This window comes from Pelodiscus sinensis, chromosome 11, assembly GCF_052426305.1.
Source record: "Pelodiscus sinensis isolate ZL-2025 chromosome 11, ASM5242630v1, whole genome shotgun sequence".
Taxonomy (NCBI): Eukaryota; Metazoa; Chordata; order Testudines; family Trionychidae; genus Pelodiscus; species Pelodiscus sinensis.
The window spans coordinates 36,585,330-36,605,275 of record NC_143062.1 but is presented as its reverse complement, the minus strand read 5'-3'; the positions used below and the strand labels follow the sequence as shown (position 1 = coordinate 36,605,275).

General features: G+C 43.6%; 1 protein-coding gene across 1 annotated transcript in view; it reads left to right on the top strand.

Annotated features, from left to right (window-relative positions):
• The window catches only part of LRRN1 (leucine rich repeat neuronal 1), a 40,560-nt gene that overhangs the window by 776 nt on the left and 19,838 nt on the right, over positions 1 to 19,946 (top strand). The window contains exon 2 of the mRNA XM_006132797.5: positions 63 to 415. The gene's annotated coding sequence lies outside the window, so the exon portion shown is untranslated. The remainder of the gene's footprint in view (positions 1 to 62; positions 416 to 19,946) is intronic.

Here is a 19,946-nt window from a genome sequence, read left to right as displayed (position 1 = left end):
GGGGCAGGGGGGGCAGCCAATCAGGAGGCGGCCCATCAGCTGACCTGCTTTGCTTACACCAGGTGCACGCTGGCTGCAGGCAGCACAAAGCCCGGCGGAGGAGGAGGGAAGGCGGCAGCGTCAGCAGGAGAAGAAGAGAAAGACCCAGGGACTGGGGCTGGCTGAGCAGCAGGGTGTGGAGCAAACCCCACAGCTGGCGTCGCTTAGCGAGACTTTGAGGGGGGTTTTCTACGAATTGCACCGCGCTGCCCCCCGTCTGCGGGGCTAGACCCTGAACCCCTCCCCACACACAATCACAGCCACCCCCCCTTTCAGGGGCACCTCCTGGCGAATGGGCAGCCAGCCTGCTCCCGTCCTCTAGCGTGCGGCCGGGGCAGGAGTCGTGGCTTAGCACCCGACGCCCCTCACCCTTTGGGTAAGTGTTTTCTCCTTGGACGGGGGGCGGGGAGCCCAGGGAGCTGCAGTGGGGAGGGAGAGAAGGGCAGGCATCCAGCCGGGGCTGGCAGCGCACAACCGGGCGGCTTCAGTGCTGACGAAAATCTGGACGAAGGGGCCACCCCCCTGCATGGGGCCGGAGCCCATCCCGGGGGCCGCCTTTGTCTCCAAAGGGCGAGCAGAACCGCCCTGGAGAGCCGCGGGAGGGGGAGCCGGGAAAGGGTTAAGATCCATAATGGGACTATAATAGCCGTCCCCTCCCCCATCTCTCTCTCTCTCACACACACACACACGCTGCGATCTGCACACGTGTTAATAGGTGTGGTGGTTCCGGGAGCTCTCCGCGTCTCTCCATCCTGCCAGAGGACCGGCGGATCGGGAGCTGCTGCCAGCTCTAGGCCAGGCAGACACGGGGAGGAAAGTTTGCCAGCTAGTGTCCTTTGTGCTCAAAGGGATGTGGGGTAGGGGGCGAGGGAGGATGGGGACAGCAGGAGCAAGGGGTTTCCTTTCCTCTAAGAAAATCCCCGTAGGGGGCTTGTATGCTTAGGGCTTCAGCCTAGAGGCTCCTGTCCATTGGAGGAGTTGAGCCTTACAGGCGGGGGGGGGGGGGGGGTGTATGTTTCAGCGCCACAAGCTGAAAGAAAATGTTTAAGATGTGTTAAAAGAATGTTTCCTGCTCCCCAGATGGGCTCTTGATATCCTCCCTAAATATTTTAAGGCACTTCGCTTTCCTCTATTTCAGTTTTGCTTCTATATGTTTCATCACTTTTTCATAACTCCTCTCTAGTGCATGTATGTCACTGGGAAACTATTGAAATAAAACTGACCGCAAGTCGTGTATGGGAAAAAGTAGGGGAATTAAGTTTCTGATGACTTTAAATATGTATGGGATGAAACTGGTGCTGATTGTCTAGCAGGAGCATGTGTGTCACCAAATCTCTGATTTGCATGCAAATGTGAGTGTATCCTGGCAGATGTCTTGCCTCCTCTATTCACATGAAGGAATTTTGAAAAGACAAGGAGTCTTCAGTTTAACAATAGACCTTCAGAAAATGAAATAAAGGCCCAGTGTAAGGGTTTTTTTTTTCTGTTTGGGAATTGTATGAATTGCTGTCACTTTTATCTGAAAGCCAAATTCTTTGAGTGGTGTTTGCAATGAAATATTGAAGTAATGACTACTCCACACCTATATTAATTTGTTTTAGTTACACAGTATTTACAGCTCTGTGTAGATGAGATGTATGGTAGAGTTAGGAACAAGTATGATTTGTAATTTCAGCAGTAACAGTTTACTCCTGCCATTTTATTTTTTTTAAACTTCAGGTAACATCATATTGCCCATTTGAACAATTCTCTAATATTAAACATCATAGTCTATCAGAGGAACAAGCACTAAATCTCACTGGGCTCAAATAATTTCGGTTCAGATTTTGCACTGGTGGAAATTGAAGCCAAGGGCATATGCAGATGTGCACCAGCTAAACCTATGCCCTTAATTTCTTTTTTTGTATGCCAGGATAAGATTTAAAATATAAACGTAACATACATTCATTCCCATTCCACATCATTGTGGCTTAATGTAACAATGCAAGTTGCTGGAAATCAATAACCTGGCACAAACTAAGGACTCTTCTTGTCTTCTCCAGTATTAGCTTGATAGACAGCACCCTATGCACTATTCACCTCCCAGCATTGTGAAGCCCAGTAGGACAAAGGGCTTGCAGCATGAGCTGCACGTGAGTCTGGGAGAATATACCTCCTAACATGCCAAGAACCAAGTTGCCTCTCTTTTTTGTTGGAGTCTCATAGGCTGTTTTCCAGGGTAAAAGGGCCCATTCACTGAGAGAGGTTAACTCCTGCATTCGTAAACTTAATGGAAAGAGGCATCCAGAGACAGAGAGAGCAAGCATTGTATTAGAGTGTTGGATGTTAGGAGGAGGAATACAACAGATGTTAGTTTGTTATATTTTCCCCTATCACATACTGGGGAAAAAATGCATTGAACCAGCACTAAATAACTTCAGGAAACATGTAAAATAGCAATCAAATAAGAAAATGTTATAGTCAAAAAAACAATAGATCACCTAACAAAGCACTTATTTTTTGCCTTAAAGCCGCACAGTATTTACCAAGTTACAAATCCTAGTATTAAAGCTTTTCTGTGAATGTTTATCTTTCTTCCTTATGGAGTTAAAGGATCCTCTAAAATGAACTTGACATTTCTAAATGAGACTATAAACCTCTTATTGGAAAGTAAGTAATTTAGATCCACATGAAACCATCCCAGAGACATTTAAAATGACCAAAGCCTTACTTCAGATGAGATCTCATTGTTATCTTAAGTGTTTTATTTAAATATTTTTCTCAAGTTCTATAAATCGGAATTAAGAGAACTTAACAGATGCAGTTGGAGAGGAAAAAATGAACTCATGGGGTGAGGTGGGGAAGCATTCCAGATGAGACTATTGGCCCACGTAATCTGGTATGCCTTAGGTAGTGGCAAATATCTGACACTCCAGAAATTGACTCCCTCTTTGCACTATAATACTGCGTGCACATAAACTACCATACTCTGAAAGGAAGAGATTCCTTCCTCTGTGTGTTCAGTTTACACCCTGAAGCTTGAGATTTTCAAGACCCGAAAAAAAATGGTGGAATCGCCGTTTAATCTAAAGACTTGTTTTCACAGTTCAATAAGGTTATGATGTGTAAATTTTACAGGGATGTTATAAAAGTCTGTTCAGATAAATTTTGAACTATAAAAGGGTCAACTACAGTAGTGAAACTGGTACAAGCAGTCTTTTAGTCACTGAGATGAATAACTGATTAGAAATGGAAATAGCTATGTTGCAAATTTCATGGCATATCTTTTTTTTTTTTAAATGAGAACATCAATAGACTATTTACAGTAAGATAGCAAGCTTTCACAGAAAGCGGTCTTCTATTTATAATTGTTTTTATTCAGATGATTGCTTTTTGAGATCTGTTTTTAAGAAGTGTTCTCTTTGGGCATCTTATTCCAGCTCATGGATGCAGTACATGAATCTTGCTCATGAATAGATCTTTGATTGATATTTATCATAGGTTTATGCATACAGGGAGTTGCTAGTAGAATTATTTCAACCAAGTATGTTCTGTTGTCCTGCACTCAAAGCAGCATTGGATTAACCTTGTTTTACTTTGATGGCATATCAGGGAACTTTGGAGACCAATGAAAACTTGAGCTTATATATCTTGTGAGTTACTTTCCCATTATATCATTTATTGCAACAGACTGCAACTGTCAAGGCAGTTCAGACGGTAACATCTGGAAGCTCTTGACTCTTAGGGGAACAAGTAAAATACCTTGCATGAATCATAACTGATACAATATTTAAAACTACAACTAGCATAATTCATTAAAATATTTGAATTGCTATGAGATTGCAGTTTAATTTTATGACTATCAAAGATGATGCCACCTCTCTACTTTTTTAACAGATCTTGATTTGTTTAAAATAACCACTATTTCAAATAGCTACATTGGTAACAAGGGTCACTATAAAACTGTTTCCTATTTTAGCATTCTATGGGGGATTCTTTCAAGGGGTACTTACTCAGGCAAAACACCCATTATGGAGCTGATACAAAGCTCATTAAAATCAATTGGAAAAAGACTTCCTTTGACCTCAGTGGGATTTAGATTGGATGCTGACTAAGTAAGGACTAAGGATTGGGCTAGAGCATCAGGAGATGAAATCAAAGGCGGGAGAGAGGGGAATCAGGTGACAGCTTACAAGAAAACTGGCTTTTACAGCAGTATTCAAACAAATACAGTATCGAGTAAATTTCAAAGGTAATGGAATTGTTTAACAATCAAATATCCTTCAAGAACTAAAGTATTCTTATTCTGACTTCAATTGTGATGTACATTTTATAACTAAAGAGCTGTCTGTTCTTTGAAGTCCTGATTAATATAAGTGAGTTATAATTTTCCAACCCAAGCCATCCCAGTTCACATACATTATTCTATTGGCAGACATGTGCTCTCCACAGCTGTCCCCTCATTTGTATATGAAATAGAAACACTAATGGCATTTGTAGGTTACCATAGTTACATGAACAATACATGTGTGATACTTCATTCTTCCAAGTTAAAGGTTGCTTTTTGTTTTGTTTTTTTTCTGGCAGACATTTTGTAGACATAGAACTGAAGAAAATCTATAAAGTTTCTGGAAGCATAATTCATTTTCCCCCTTTATCTATTTTCATAATACTAATTCACAGCAGTCCTGGATTTCAAATGCTAATCAAGCATCTTCACTTAATTAAATAACTCATTCTGCAAGGTGCTGAATTCATAGAGTGGTGAGTGTCACACAGAAGATGCCAAGCAATTAGCAGAATGAGGCCATTAAATACTATGGCATCTCTAAAGTATATTAAGCTTGTTTCTATACCATAATACATGTTGTGGACCTTATCTATCACACTTTGGGCTTTTAATATTTTGTTCATATTTGTCCACATGTGTACAGTCTATTAACAAAATATTAGTGTTTGCCTAATAAAGAGAAATGATGCAGAAAAGCTTACTGAAGAAAGTTCCACTATCGAATCTCTTGTGACTCAACATGTCTAAACATGTTTAATAAATATGCCTTTTGGGAAAATAAACACAGGAAGCGTAGCTAAGAAGTGTTCAAGTGGCCTAAAAAGTTAGGTTATATTGCTCAGGGCTGTGGAAAACATATACACCACAGTTTAGCTGACCTAACCCTCCAGTGTAGTTGGTGCTAGGTCAACAGAAGTTGCATCAACCAAGCTATTGCCTCTAAGTGGATTACCTGTGCCAACTGCAGAAACCTCAGGAGCATATGAAATGTAGACAAGCCCATAGTCTCCAACACCTAACACAGTCTACAACAAAACGGGGAAAATGTGACAGTAAAAATAAAAACAAAACCTCTCCTGTACACTAAACAGATATAGTCATATCACAATACTAGTAAGTGGTGTGCTTCCCAAAGGATTTTTTTCATCTATTTTGAAAAGTTAATACAATAATTAAGACTACATTTTAATGCAAAATAGACCAATGAACATCTGATTTTTTTTGGAAGACATTAACTTTGTCTTGCATTTTTTTTGTTATGATGGACTGAGCTGTTGTAATCCTCTAATATATAGAAAATGGTCAGTCCAGTAATAGAGCATAACTTTCATTTAGGTACATTTAAGAAAAAATATGTTTCAAGTAAACTACATTTTCATTTTCAGTGCTTTTTTTTTTTTTAAATCACTTTTCCAACAAATTTGAAGCTTGATTGCTTCTCACTGTTTTTTAAAAGTTTTACTGAATGAACATGCTGGGTAAAATTTTTAAGAACTGCTCACCATTGACTTAATTTTATTCCCATTGGAGTTCATTGATGATACTGGGAGTGGAGTTATGCCAAGTGTCCTTAAAATTCCTACCATAAAATGTTCAATATACTTTGGGTAACTTTACCTTTGTAACTTGCAAATTCTCAGTGGGAATCTTTCATTTGTCCAAATTCTGTGGTGCAGTTTCCTTTCAGTGTAAACTAGGGCTGCATGATTTTGTGCAAATACTTTTAATGGAAAAGTTTTTCTGTTAAAAGTATTTGCGCAAGAGAGCATCTATACTGGCATGTGCCTTTGCACAAAAGATTTGCTTTTGCACAAAAGCATCCATGCCAGTGTAGACGACCCTTTCTTGCACAAGAGAGCAATGACCATTTTAGCCATCAGGCTTTCTTGTGCAAGAAACTAACGTGGCTGTCTATACTGGCACTCTTGCGCAAGAATACTTGCACAAGAGGGCTTATCCCTGAGCGGGAGCGTCGAAGTATTTGCACAAGAACCACTGATTTTGTACATTACAAAGTCAGTGTTCTTGTGCAAATACTCGCAGCCAGTGTAGACAGGCAGCAAGATTTTGCGCAAAAGCAGCTACTTTTGTGTAAAATCATGCCAGTCTAGATGCACCCCAGATCTTTGGTTAAGTAGCAAGAGATCCGAGACCGAACTTTATTTAGAATACACAGTCTCAATACAGGGAAAATACACTTGAGCTACAAGATGGATATAAAAGTTTGAAGAAAGGCAAAGGAATTTTAAGTACTAGTCTTAACTGTTCAGCAAGACACTGTTTTGGTTCCAAACTGTAGTGGAGTTGTGAAAGTACCCTAGAGAAACTTTCATTTATTGTGTACAATAAGCTTGATACATTATTCATTTTTCTAAGATGCCAAGCATCATTCTTTTTGAGAGTTCAGTTTGATACTTTTCTCTGCTGTCTCCCGAAGTTTAATACTAAAGGGAAAGAGATGGATTTTATTTAAAAATGTTAGAGATTTAATAATCGGCCATGGAATACTTTAGTTTATATGGGTGTCACCTTTGACTAAGGACCAGGAGAGAAACTGCTGTTTCTATAGGAAAGCAGGAGATCCCAAGCCAGTTGCTGTACTCTAACTGCTAATAGATGTTACAAAATAGGGGCTTTTAAAAGCATGTGTAACCCCCAAGGAGATTACTTGGATTCCCGGGGCCTTGTCTGCTGGCAGCTCAGGGAGAGGCACTCTGAGTTTGCCTTGGCTCCCCCTCCCTTCCAGGGCCAGAGTCTGCCCGGCAACCCATGGGGCGTGAGATGCCCCTCCCAGGGAGAAGGAGAGACCATTGTTGAGGGGAGTCTGGAGCCAGCCAGGGCAAGGGGAGGGCTGGCTGTGTGGGAGCTAGTAAGCCCCAGGCCTGCATGCAGGGTTCCCCCTGAGAACTAGCCTCTAGGGACCTGAAGGCAGGATGCCTCAGCTGGGTTTTATGTCTCTACTGTTCATTCCCAGTTTGTGGAGTTTGCTGGGAGGCTTCCCCAGCCAGGCTGAGTTGGCTCCAGCTCCCTGGGTGAGACCAGTCACTGCATGGTCAGCTCTGCTCTAGCAGCGAGTTCAGGGCTGCTGCCTGCTGTGTGGGACTGAATGCTGGGCGAGGAGATTATAGTTTGAATTTTGGTGCAGTTGTGTGGCCTGCACCTTGAGCCCTGCACCCCTTCGCGGTGAGGGGAAATTCTGGGACTGAAGCAGCCTGGTTCCTGCCCAAAGAGGATCCCTGCTAGAAGAGACCAGCCCCTCTGCAGTGACTGAGTCATCTCTCAACCTGAGGTCATTCATGGAGTGTGAGAGTGCACCATTTTTTAGTTAGTAAGTCAGGGAATTTGTTTGGGGATTTTATTACCTGAAGCATATTAAACCTGTGGAGCGATTTACTGCCTTCTCCCATTTGTGAGTCCTTTGGGCTGTACTGGACCTAGTCAGCCCCACTGCTAAACCACTGCAGAGAAGGATTTTGTGGTCAACAGTCATCAAGGGCCCCAACAAAGTACGCGTACCAACGGGACACTAACCTCACAGTTGCTGGGCACCAGTGACCCTAAAAATAGTGTTTTACCCTGTTCTATTTGTCTCCTGTTTAATATAATTGTGTTTATTATAGTGTATGTGTTTGTGTTATTTTCTGGGAGTCTCCAACTATCTGGCAAATACGTGGGGATTACCCTGGGCTAGAATTTTCCTCCCAAGCTGCCAGGAAGGAGTGAGGGGGGGGGGGGGGGGTGGAGGCACCGCCAAGTACATCAATCAGAAAGAATAAAATTGAGTGAGTGGCAGGATCCAGAAGAACCCAGACCTATCCATCCAAACCTGTAAGGAGATTGGCTTTAAAAGAAGGTAACCAGGTGGAGAGGGGGCACTACACATGTTTTTATTATATATAAATTAGAAGATTTATCTCAAAGTGCTGGTCTAAGTTGTGTTCTTTGTTACACGAATACAACTCGCAAAAGGCTTCAAACATGAGCACAAACTTTTAACTAAGAACAGAATAGGTTTCCCTGCGATTAGTGGTCTCTTCTACGTAAATGCTTCAATACTAGTCTGCCAGCACATTAGCATGACCACACTCAGGGACCTGCAGCACCTTTCAGAGCGCCGCATCCTTGGTCACTGTCTCAGAGTTCTTCTGCCATGGGTTTGTGGGGAGGTGCAGGGCATGCTGGGTCATGTCCCATGGTGCACCACTTGGCATCCCAGCAACCCCTGTGCTTCCATCCACATTTGGCACCATCTTTCAATGGCTTCTGTGCTATGTACTCTGCCTCCTCTGTTGTGGAAATGGATCCTCAGTTTTGGGGGGAAAATGCTAATAGGTCTCACTAACATGTCAGGAATGGCAGTCAAGTTGCTCCTGAAACTGCAAAGTGATGATGAGGTGTCCCAGCAGCATTCATATGACTGAAGATTTCTTGTGGCCTTCATGGAGGTGCTGACCACGGTGGAATGAGCACCGAGTGGTGGGATCACATGATTATTCAAGCCTGGAATGGCACATGGTGGCCACAGAACTTTGGGATGAGGAAAGGTACTTTCATGGGACTGTGTGGTGAGCTTGCCCCCACCCTGCAGTTCAAGGACTTGCAAATCTGAGCTCCCCTGCCATTGAAGAAGCACAGGGTGATCACATGGGAAACTGGTACTCCAGACAGCTTCCACTCTTATCATTAATGAGTTTGGAGTGGGAAAATTGACTGTTGGACTCATGCTGATGGAAGTGTGTAGGACCATCGATCGCGTTCTGCTCTGAAAGACCATGACTGGGCAACATGTGTGAAATTGTGAATGGCTTTGCATGGATGGGTTTCCCAAACTGCGAAGGTGTGATAGCGCACACATTCCAATTGTGTCACCAGACCACCTAGCCTCAGAGTACATTACCTGCAAGGGGTATTTCTCCCTGGTTCTGCAGGTGCTTGAGGATCCGGGTGGGTGTCTCATAGACACTAATGCAGGCTGATGCAGAAAGGTGCATGACACATGCATCTTTTGGAACAATGGCCTGTTCAGGAACCTGCAAGTGGGGACTCCCTTCCTGGACCAGAAGATTATCCTGCCTATCCCTTAAAGCTTTGGTTCATGAAACCATATGGGGGGAGCCTTGACAGCAGCCTTGATGATGATGATGATGATGATGATTGTATGGGAAATTGGACTTGGCAGATAACACTGCTATGGTTATTGCCACATGCTGTACTCTCAATAATATTTGTGAAGGGTGAAAGATTTACTCGGTGCTGGACTCTCAGGCACAGCACCTGGAGGCTAAGTTTGAACAGCTCAAGACCAAAGCTATTAGAGGAACACAGTGTGGGGCAGTAAAGATCAGGGATGCCGTGAGGTGGCAATTTGATGCTGAAAATTGGTAGAACTCATTGGTCTGTGTGCTGCACTTAAGACTACAGTGGCTTTCTTAGAGTATGCTTGCTTTCATGTAATGGAATAAACATTTCTTTAATAAATACAATTCATGTGTTTCTCACACAGCAAATGAAACATCTGCACTGTGAGGCAGGAGGTGAGGCATGTCCTGAGAATTTCAGCTTTGTATATGTTCAAGGTTCATATGCAGCCATGCTGTGGAAGGGGAGGGGATGCTGTCCATTAAGGCTAAGCTACATGTAGGTGTTAAGTGCATGGGGAGCCTCTCCAAGGGTGGAGTGTGGTAGATGGTGCCTGGAGTCAGGGTGGTGCCTGATTTGCATTGGTGGGGATGGATGGGTACATTAGAAAAAGTTTTGGGATGCTGGATGCACAGGGGCCAATCACACAGCTACCCTGTCTGCAGTGCCTCCAGTGTGTTAAGCATTATGGAGCAGCGAGCTTAGGAGTTGCTCTGTACTCTACTTCTGCTCCCACCTGTCGCTGTCCCTTCAATGCTTTGTGTTCAGCCTAGACAGCCTTGCTGTGGCAGCATAGGTGAGAGTATCCCTTGGTGCACCTGGGCAGAGTGCTGGGTAACAAGGGTTTTCATTCATGCACGGCTATACTGTGTCTGGGCAGATGTGATTTACGGATAGCATGGCAGGAGGGAGTGAAAGTTTTAGTAATGGCCACTCATTTCCATAGGCTGTCTTCAGCTTGGAAGACATTTTGCTGCAGCTTGGAAGACATTTTGCTGTGTAGGGTAATCAGGGAAGCCAAGGACGGTCCTTTACTCAACTGCAAGTTCTGTCAGTGAGCATACGTGGCTTTTTCTTTGCACAGTGATGGTTTTCCCTCGTCTGGCTGATAGCACAGTGGCAAGGCAATGCCAGCCTTTGGGGAGTCCAATACCATGTTTGCGTCACCAACTAATCTGAGCGGAAGGATGGCACAGCAGCTGCATGAAGCCATCTATGAGGTCTGCAAGGTAGATGACCGAGACACAAGAGATTGCATCAACGATCTTCGCCATCTGACTCTCTGATGGTAGCAGCATCACCCAGAAGAAAGCTTCCTTTCTGTAACACTCCCAGCAAGTTGCTTGCATGCTTCCCAACCCCCTCACATCATCTGCAGCCTCTGAGGGCTGCGAGTGGCTTGCCTTTTTGGGGGTACAAAATAGCTCCTGGCTGCAAACCTCTGTGGATGCAGATTTCTCCTCTGGCTGTGGATCTCTTTCCCCTCAGCAAACTCAGCCACAGCTTCTTCATCCTGTGTGGGTTCACTGCCAGGTGGCTTTGAGGCATCCATTGGGGTCTTTGGAGTGGAGGTGGGGTCATCTCCAAATATTTCATCCAACTTTTTGAAATACCTGCAGGTCATGGGCACAGCACCAGAGTGGGAGTTGGTTTCCCATACCTTGTGATAGGTGTTTTTCAGCTTATTCACTTGACCCTGTAGTGTGTTCTGGTCATGGGCCCCTTCCAGTCATGTATCCAGAGATGTGCTGGAGCACAACTAGGACTGGACAGCCTCCTCCCTCTAAATTCTGATGAGGTCCAACACCTTGGCATAGCTCAAAAGAGGGGAGACATGTTCCTTCTAATCTTTTCCATCTATGTGGGGATCTTTTTCATCCATGTGCAGAATAAATTTTTGGTATACTAAAGCATACATGAATGTGCACCACCAATAGAAACAAACATAGCTGTAGGTGCTCTAATCAGCTGGGCGGCATTTGAATGTCTGAGTGGCTGCACTAGCTTACAGGGAATACTGCAAGGGATCTCCTGCTACGCAGGCAAGTATAGAGAGCTGCAGAGATGCCCTGAGACCATACCACATGCCGCCAAGCAAACAGGAAGGAGAATTTCAAATTTCAGAAAACGCCAGGGTGGGTCTGAGGGTTGGTCTTTTGGGTGGTCACTTGCACAAGGCAGTAGAGTTCAAATAGATGACTGGAGAGGCCAGAACAGGCATTGTGGGAAGAGTGCCAGAGGCCAGTCAGGATGCAGTACTACAGCACAGTGTCTATACCAGCACCCTAGTGCACTATCCAGAACACAGCAAGCTCTACATCTCGCTGAGGCTGTATAACACAGAGTGTACTAAGTGATTTGCCAGTGTGGCCATCATAAAAGTTGGAGCATAGGGGGCTGATTTTACTGCAAAATAACGTGCCTGTGTAGATTTGGCCGCAGTGCAAAACCGCACACTAAGTTGAACTAAGTAGGCCCAAACTCATTCCCAAGCAAACTATTCAGTCACTCCAGTGGCTTCACTGTAGGATCACCAGGAACAAATTTGGCTCAAGCGACTTAATAGCTGAGTCTCATGCGTACGTCCACATGTTATCTCATGACGGGCAACCCTGTAAAATACCATGGAAATTCTGAACACAAGCGTTTGTTGTAGCAGTTGGACATCTTCTTGGAAGACTAATGCAGAGCAGTCTTGTGTGCACAGTTTCTGGCTTTCCTAGAAACTTGTGTATGTTCCCTTTCCATGCTGTTCTTCATATTCATGGGTTTTTGCTATGTTGACTGAGATACACCTAATCTCTGCAAGACACTCGAGGTCCTTTCCAATCCTAGTATTCTATGACTCTGATGGTGATTGACCTCAGAAAGTGGGCATTTTTTATTATATTTGTATTAATCAAATGAGAAATTGCTCACGCCACCACCTAGATATGGCCTATATTATCCCACCAGAAAACAAATTTATACTTGGCTCCAAGTAGAGTACAGTTGTCTATAGATTCTTAGTTTCACAAATAAAAGTAGGGGTAGGTAAATTCAGGCCCAGGGGGCCGAATGCAGCACCCAGCTTGCCTGGATCCAGCTCCAGAGGCTCAGGGCTCCCCCCAGCATTAGGGAGCCCATGCTGGTGCTCAAGCCCACCTCTCTCCGCTGCCCCACTATGGGGCTAGAGCACACAATCTACTAGCCTGAGCTCCCCTAGGCTCTGGTGTATGAGGGGAATGTGGGGGTGTCTTTCTCCTTCTCAGTAGGGGCCACATGAGTAATGGGTTTTTTTTTTTGTTTTGTTTTGTTTTTAATACTTCTCCCTTGTGTGCAGCCCCTGACTGATTTTTCTGTGGGTCAGCGCCCCCTCCCCCCAACCCAAAAAAGATTCCCCACCCCTGAGCTAAAGTTTGCAAGAGCTCTACTGCTTACATAAACTGGGATTTCTAAGCCAGAGTCTGATGGGTTACATAGGAATAGATCTGAAGTAATTCCCCTGCTGTCAATAATACTAGTTTGGATCTCTGTTTGTGTAAGATTTGTCCCTTTGACTGCAGTACGTCATATGAGATCACTAATTCCACTTTAAGTTTTAAGACAATAGGGGAAAATGGTTCTGCTTTATCTAAATAGAATGTTTACATGTTCTTTCCACAGTACTAGAGATCTTCTTAGCCTATGTTCCTTGAAATAAAGCTATTTTCTTAGTCAGTGTCAAAATCATTAACCAAGTTTAAATGCAATCTTTGGAGTCTGCTTACTTGAAATGTTGACATGAGGCCCAGTCAACATATACAGGCAGTCCCCTAGGGACTGTAGGCTTGTTCTTAAGTTGAATCTGTATGTAAGTTGGAACTGGCATCCAGATTCAGCCGCTGCTGAAACTGACCAGTGGCTGACTACAGGAAGCCCAAGACAGAGTTGCTCTGCCTCGGGCTTCCTGGAATCAGCTGCTGATCAGTTTCAGCAGCAGCTGATTTGGGGACGCCTGTGGTAGAGCAGCTCGGGTGCTGCCGGGTAGGTCCCCGCAGCGCCGCACCTCTGCGCTGCGGGGACCAACCCGGCAGCATCCGAGCTGCTCTACCACAGGCGTCCCCAAATCAGCTGCTGCTGAAACTGATCAGCAGCTGATTCCAGGAAGCCCGAGGCAGAGCAACTCTGTCTTGGGCTTCCTGTAGTCAGCCACTGGTCAGTTTCAGCAGCGGCTGACTTGGGGATGCCTGGGGCAGAGCAGCTGGGGTGCTGCCAGGTTGGTCCAGTAGCGCCGAGAGCGGTGCTGCGGGACCAACCGGCAGCGCCCCAGCTGCTCTACCACAGGCGTCCCGAGAAAGGCCTGGTCTGCTGGCGGGGCGGGGGAGAACAGACCAGGGAGATGCGGAGCAAAGCCGTGGAGGACCTGGGCGAGGGGACTGCCCAGATGCGCCGCGGTCCCACTGCCCAGGTCCTCTGCATCTCCCTGGTCTGCTGGGGGGCCCCCCCCAGCAGACCAGGGAGACGCGGAGCAAAGCCGCGGAGGACCCGGGCGGGGGGACCACCCAGACAGCAGACCAGAGAGACGCGGAGCAGCTTTTCTCGCCCCGGAGGACGCAGGTGGCGGGACCCTGGCGCGTCTGGGCTGTCCCGCGACCCGTGTCCTCCCGGGCGAGAAAAGCCCCGTTCGTAAGTACGGATCTGACATAAGTCGGATCCGCGTAACCCGGGGACTGCCTGTACTCATTCATTAGTCCATTCGTTTATAAGCTAATCCACCAAAATGAATAAGTTAAAAATGACAAAATGCTATGACCTTTCATAAGCCAACCCTATATTTTAGCAGTTGGCAAATTTTTGTTCCCAGCACATCATTGTAAGCCACTTGCATGCTGGGATATTTTGTGTACTTGGAGCATCTACTGGCACAGAGCCCCTCAGATCCCGGTGGCTATGATTTGCCGTTCCTGGCCTATGGGAGCTATAGGAAGCCATGTAAGCTGAGGGACGTACTGGCTGCCACTTTCATTGGCCATGAATCTCCGCCACTGGGAGCTAAGGGGCTTCTTGCCTGTAGCCTCTCCAGATATATAAAATGTCCTGGCTGCCAGAGGCTTGCCTTGATGGGCTGGGAACTGAAGCTGACCAATCCCTGATCTACAGTGACAATGTAGACCCTTTGTTAAGCTGACTCTGCTCCTTGTTGTACGCCTTTTTTTTTTTTTTAAACAAAAAAATTTGGCTTCTGAACAAGTGTATATATGGTATGTACCTGCAAGCTTAAGGAATTAATCCATCACCCAATAAAGAACATGCAAAAGACTTCCATATTTTTTTTCAAAGGGGGACTGGATTGGATCCCAAAGCCCTGGTTGAGTTTAACCCCTCACTACGTTTACAAGCAAGTTCACAAATTCACTTGTCAGCAGGATCCGGGCCTAAGTAATTACACCAGCATAAAAGCACTTTGCTAAACAGATCAGAAAGGTTTTACATGTTCTTGGACATGGTTTTGTATTTGTGGATAGACTAGTTATGATAATCCAGAAAGCAGGAATTCGATTTTTGCTTTGTATAGAAAATACAACTCAAAGCTTTTAAATACGTGGTTGACAATACATGTAATCTATCAAAGATATAGACCATAGTAGATAAACAAATCTGCTAAGTGAACTATTTTTTTCAAGAACAAAAAAAATCGATTTACCGAGGCAATTATGACTTCAAAATCTTCAAAACAATTTCCTTATAGTACATCTGTGCACTCAGAGAAATGGTCTTTATAAACTAACAAAGCAAAATGTGTTTGGCTATCTTTAAACACCCTTCGAAGTGATGCCAGTGAAGTATATACAAAACATTTTGATGTCTGGATAAATAGTCTTATTTAGATAAAGTCTTTATATTCTGAGTTTTTAATCAAAGCAAAGCGTCAACAGTTAAAAATCTTTACAGGAAAGTATCGATTTCTGGCAATTCCAACAGTTATTGCTTATCCTATATATTTCTCAGACTTGTAAATAAATAATGATATTTACAGGAAACTTGCTGACTTGAAAATGACATTTACTTGAGAGTAAAATTTGGGAATGGCTTGTGTATATGTGTTACACAGGGGTTGGCAACCTTCAGCATGCAGCCTGTTAGAGTAACCCCCCAGCCATTCTCAAGACTCTTTGTTTATGTTGAGTGGGCTGCAGCTACCACTGGCTGGGAACTGCAAACCATGGTCACTGGGAGCAGCAGATCACTGGACAGTCAACATAAAATCAAAATATCTTGTGGCCTGCCAGCAGGTTACTCTGATCAGCCATGTGCCAAAGATTGGCAATCCCTGGTATAAGGTATGCTGTGCACATTCACCTTTCTGTAGGTCTGTCTTTAGATTACGAACTAGTTAGGTCATGCTTTCTTTTCTGAATGAAAACCACATTGTTGTAGTATTTGCTTGACATTCTTGGTTTTCAGGTGAGATGAAAATTAGAATTTTAGAGGACAGCTGTATGTTACCAGACAATACCTCTCACCCACTAGAAATTATTAGTGGAATTAAGTAATGAGGGAAATTCTCTGTGTTTATTTTAAAGTGTTATATTACCAACAATGAAAGAAGAACCAGAAGGTTCTGTAGGGGAAGGAGTGGGGAAAGTATGCAGAAAAGTTTTGTAATAGTTTTGTGCCCTAAGACACTAGTAAAATAGGAGGTGATACTATGGTATCTATTAACTTGTGAAAATAACTTATCTAATATCAACTAAACTTTAATACAGTCTAGTAGCAAAAACAAATCAGAGGCTGCTTAACGGAATAGCTTTTATGCTATCATGACTTGGCTAAGTTCCAAATCCTGTGGCTTGGTGTGAATAGCCTATTTATTGCATCTTTCAGCAACTAGCATGATTAATCTATTTTCTTATGGGTGTGTTTACAATATTGAATGAGCTGTCAAAAGCCTCCATACCCACCAATTCAATAAAGTTTTATTAACCTACATATATAATAATGGGACCTGATCCTGTATTCCTTGCAGGCACACAATTGCAATGAAGTTAGTAGGAATGCAGAATTCACACTTCACGATATATATATATAGGCTGCACAGAGAGAAATCCACTGTAAAAGTAAAGCTTTTTATTTTTATTTTATTGTTTAATCAGTCTGGTAATTATAAAGTAATTGTTTTCTTTTTATGGTCATACTAAAGTGTGAATTAACAACTAAAGAAACAAGGTTCTGTCCGTCCTTTTTTCCTTGCCTGTTGGTATGGAATCTAAGCTGTAAAAATAAATGAACTGTTTGCTTATTATCCTTGCAAAGCTTGCATGCTTCCTATAACCATTGCTGTTATGTCAATCTTATAAATTCACACTTAGAAACTGGCTCATTGATTTTTATATTTTGGCTACTCTTTAGCAGAGATTTCCTGGGCACCACTCACTGTAGTACTAACCATGAACAGACTGGGTCTGCCTAATCAGAGAGGGAACACAATGGGGCCTCAGCTAGACCTGTGTTGGAAGCAAAATAATCACACTGTCAGGGAACTAGTGGGAAAATTTTCACTGGCTTAGTGAAATGCAAGTGCAGTTTTCAAGCATGCACATTTTTCTGCGGTCCAAGTTATTTCTCTCGAACCATATTTTATTATTATTTTTACTAATAAAACTCACTCAAGGAATAAGAATCACAGCTAAACTACTGTGTGTGGCTCTTACGCCTGTCATCTTTTTCACCAGGATCTATTCATTACCACCACCACATTTTTAAGGTAGCAACCACTCTGCCAGCTGGATACAAATAATTGTATTCTTATAAATGGTATTTTAGTAGTGCTTGAAACTCTAGCTGAAATCGGGCCCCTACAGGATCTATATAGTCCTTGCCCCTCTGAGCTAAGCATAAGCCTCTGATCTTTAGAGCCTTAAGCATCTATATGAGGGGGAGTTGTTGAGCGCAGGGCTTTCTGGTTTTTCCCTGAGAGCGCTCCCGCTCAGGATGCTAGACCATGGATGTCGGATGAGGGAAGCCCCAATTTTATAGACGTCAAATCAAAATACTGAAGTGTGCTTATGCTGTTCTAAAATATGCAGAATTTTAAAATATTGTGTGTAGAAACTCTACATATTTTGCTTTATTTCTGGGGGAATTCCATGCCAAGCAGTGCACACACCCCAAGCCTTGTTGACTTGACAGGGTCCTCTGCACATAGCCTCTGGTCATAGTAGTCTTATGGTGAGGAGTACACCAGAGATAACGGATGAGGCAGTATTATAGTCACATTTTATGGATGGAAAACTGAGGCATGGAAAAATGAAGTGATTTGTACACCCATAGGAAGAGTGTGGAAGAGCGGGAAATTGAACTCCGATCTCCCAGGTCCCAATTCACACCTTAACCATCAGACCATCTTTCTTTTTCAATCTTCAATGAATCTTATTAACAGAGAAAATGGAAAATCCACAGTGAGGGAAAAATTCAATTCTGAAGCGAGGTGGAGGCAATCAGTTTGTCACCCAGAAAAGTGTTGCTGATTTGCAGATGCTAGTGTAAAGTAAAGGAGAACTCTTCTGTTGTAGTCATGGCACAGCGGGGGGACTGTGCAGTCAGTAAGATTCAGAGCAGTTGCTCTCTGCAAAAAGTGCTCCTTTCTTTATTCAACAGGCAAAGAAAATGTTATGGGGGGGGGGGGAGGAACAATTTTGTGTGTATTCATAGTTATGCCTTGCACATAATATGTGAATACACTAAGCAGAAGGGGAAGGATTAGAGTTAAATTGTCCAGGGTATTTTAACCATACAGAAGAGTCTGAATGCATAAAGTATACAGGGTTCACAAACTGAGTCACTTCCATCTTTTTGCAGCATGTACGTTGCTCTGCACGATCAGCTCAGCAACTTTGTCTTATTCCTTATTGCAGAGCTACAATGTAGTAATCCCTAGAGAAGGGGCCAAGAGTGACTTTAAGCTTGGGTACAAGCACTGTCTTTACATGAACAGACAGAGCCATTTGTTAAAAAGCGAAGTGTAGGTTCCAACATGTCAGAGTTACAGGAGTTTACCCCCTAGAAGAGGGACAGTGCCCTAAATAAGGAGCAATGAAATTGTAAAATGCAGCCAAAATGACTGGGTTACTGTCTTAGTGGATTGCAGGGAAAGCAGTAGATGTGATATCTTTAATTTTTAGTAAGGCTTTTCACGCAGACCTACTTGACATTCTCTGTAGTAAACTAGGGTAATGTGGTCTAGCTAAAATTAATATAACGTGGCTGACAGACCGTAGTCAAAGAGTAGTTATCAATTGCTTGATGTCACACTCGAAAGGAACACTTAGTCAATGGCATCCTTCTGGGATCAGTCCTGGGTTGGGTACTAGTCAATATTTTCATTAATAATTTGCATAATGTTTATAATTTGCAGCTGACACCAAACTCAAAGGGACTGCAAACACTTTGGAGGATAGGATTAGAATTCAAATGACTTTGACAGATTTGAGAATTGATCTGAATTCAACATAATGAAACACCGTAAAGACAAGTACTTCGCTTAGGAAGGAAAAATCAAATACACAACTACAAAATGGGGAATAACTAGCTTGGCCGTGGTAGGATTTAGGGGTTATAGTATATCACAGATTACTGAGAATTAATAATGTGATGCAGTTGCAAAAAAGACTATCATTCTGGGCACACTAACAGTAGGGTTGTATGTAAGACATGAGAGGTAACTGTCCTGCTCTATTCAGCACTGGTGAGGTTTCAGCTAGAGTACTGTATACAGTGCTGGAAGTCACACTTTAAGAAAAAGGTGGGCAAATCCGGAAGAGTCCAGAGGAGATCACAAACCTGATTAAAACCTGACCTATAGGGAGAGGTTTTTAAAGAACTGGATACATTTTAATCTTGAGAAAACAAGACCTGGAGGGAGGGAGGGAGGGACGGGGGGGCGGGGACGGAACAGAAGAAGGAAGAATCCTGGTAGTCTTCACATATGTTAAAGGCTTTTGTAAAGAGGAGAGTGATTAGCAGTTCTGCAAATCTTCTGAAGGTACTGGAAAAGAAGTCATGGGTTTTATCTGCAGCAATGAATAGTTAGGTTAGATACTAGGAAAAACTTCCTAAATATAAAAAGGTGGTTACCTCTGGAATAGGGTTCCCAGGTAGGTTGTGTAATCCACAACCCTGGAAGTTTTCAAAAACAGGTTAGGTGAATATCCATCAGGGATGGTTTAAGTTTGCTTGGTCCTGTCAGAGTGCAAGAGGCTGGATTTATTGACTTTTCTAAGTCCCTTCCAGCCCTACGTTTGTGACTTTATGGTAATAGATACAGCTCCCGTTGGAATGTCTGCCCTTATACAGGCAGTCCCCGGGTTACATACAAGATAGGGACTGTAGGTTTGTTCTTAAGTTGAATTTGTATGTAAGTCAGAACTGGCGTCTAGATTCAGCCGCTGTTAAAACTGACCAGCAGCGGCTGAATCGGACACGCCTGGGGCAGAGCAGCTGGGGTGCTGCTGGGTTGGTCCAGTAGCACCGCTCCTCG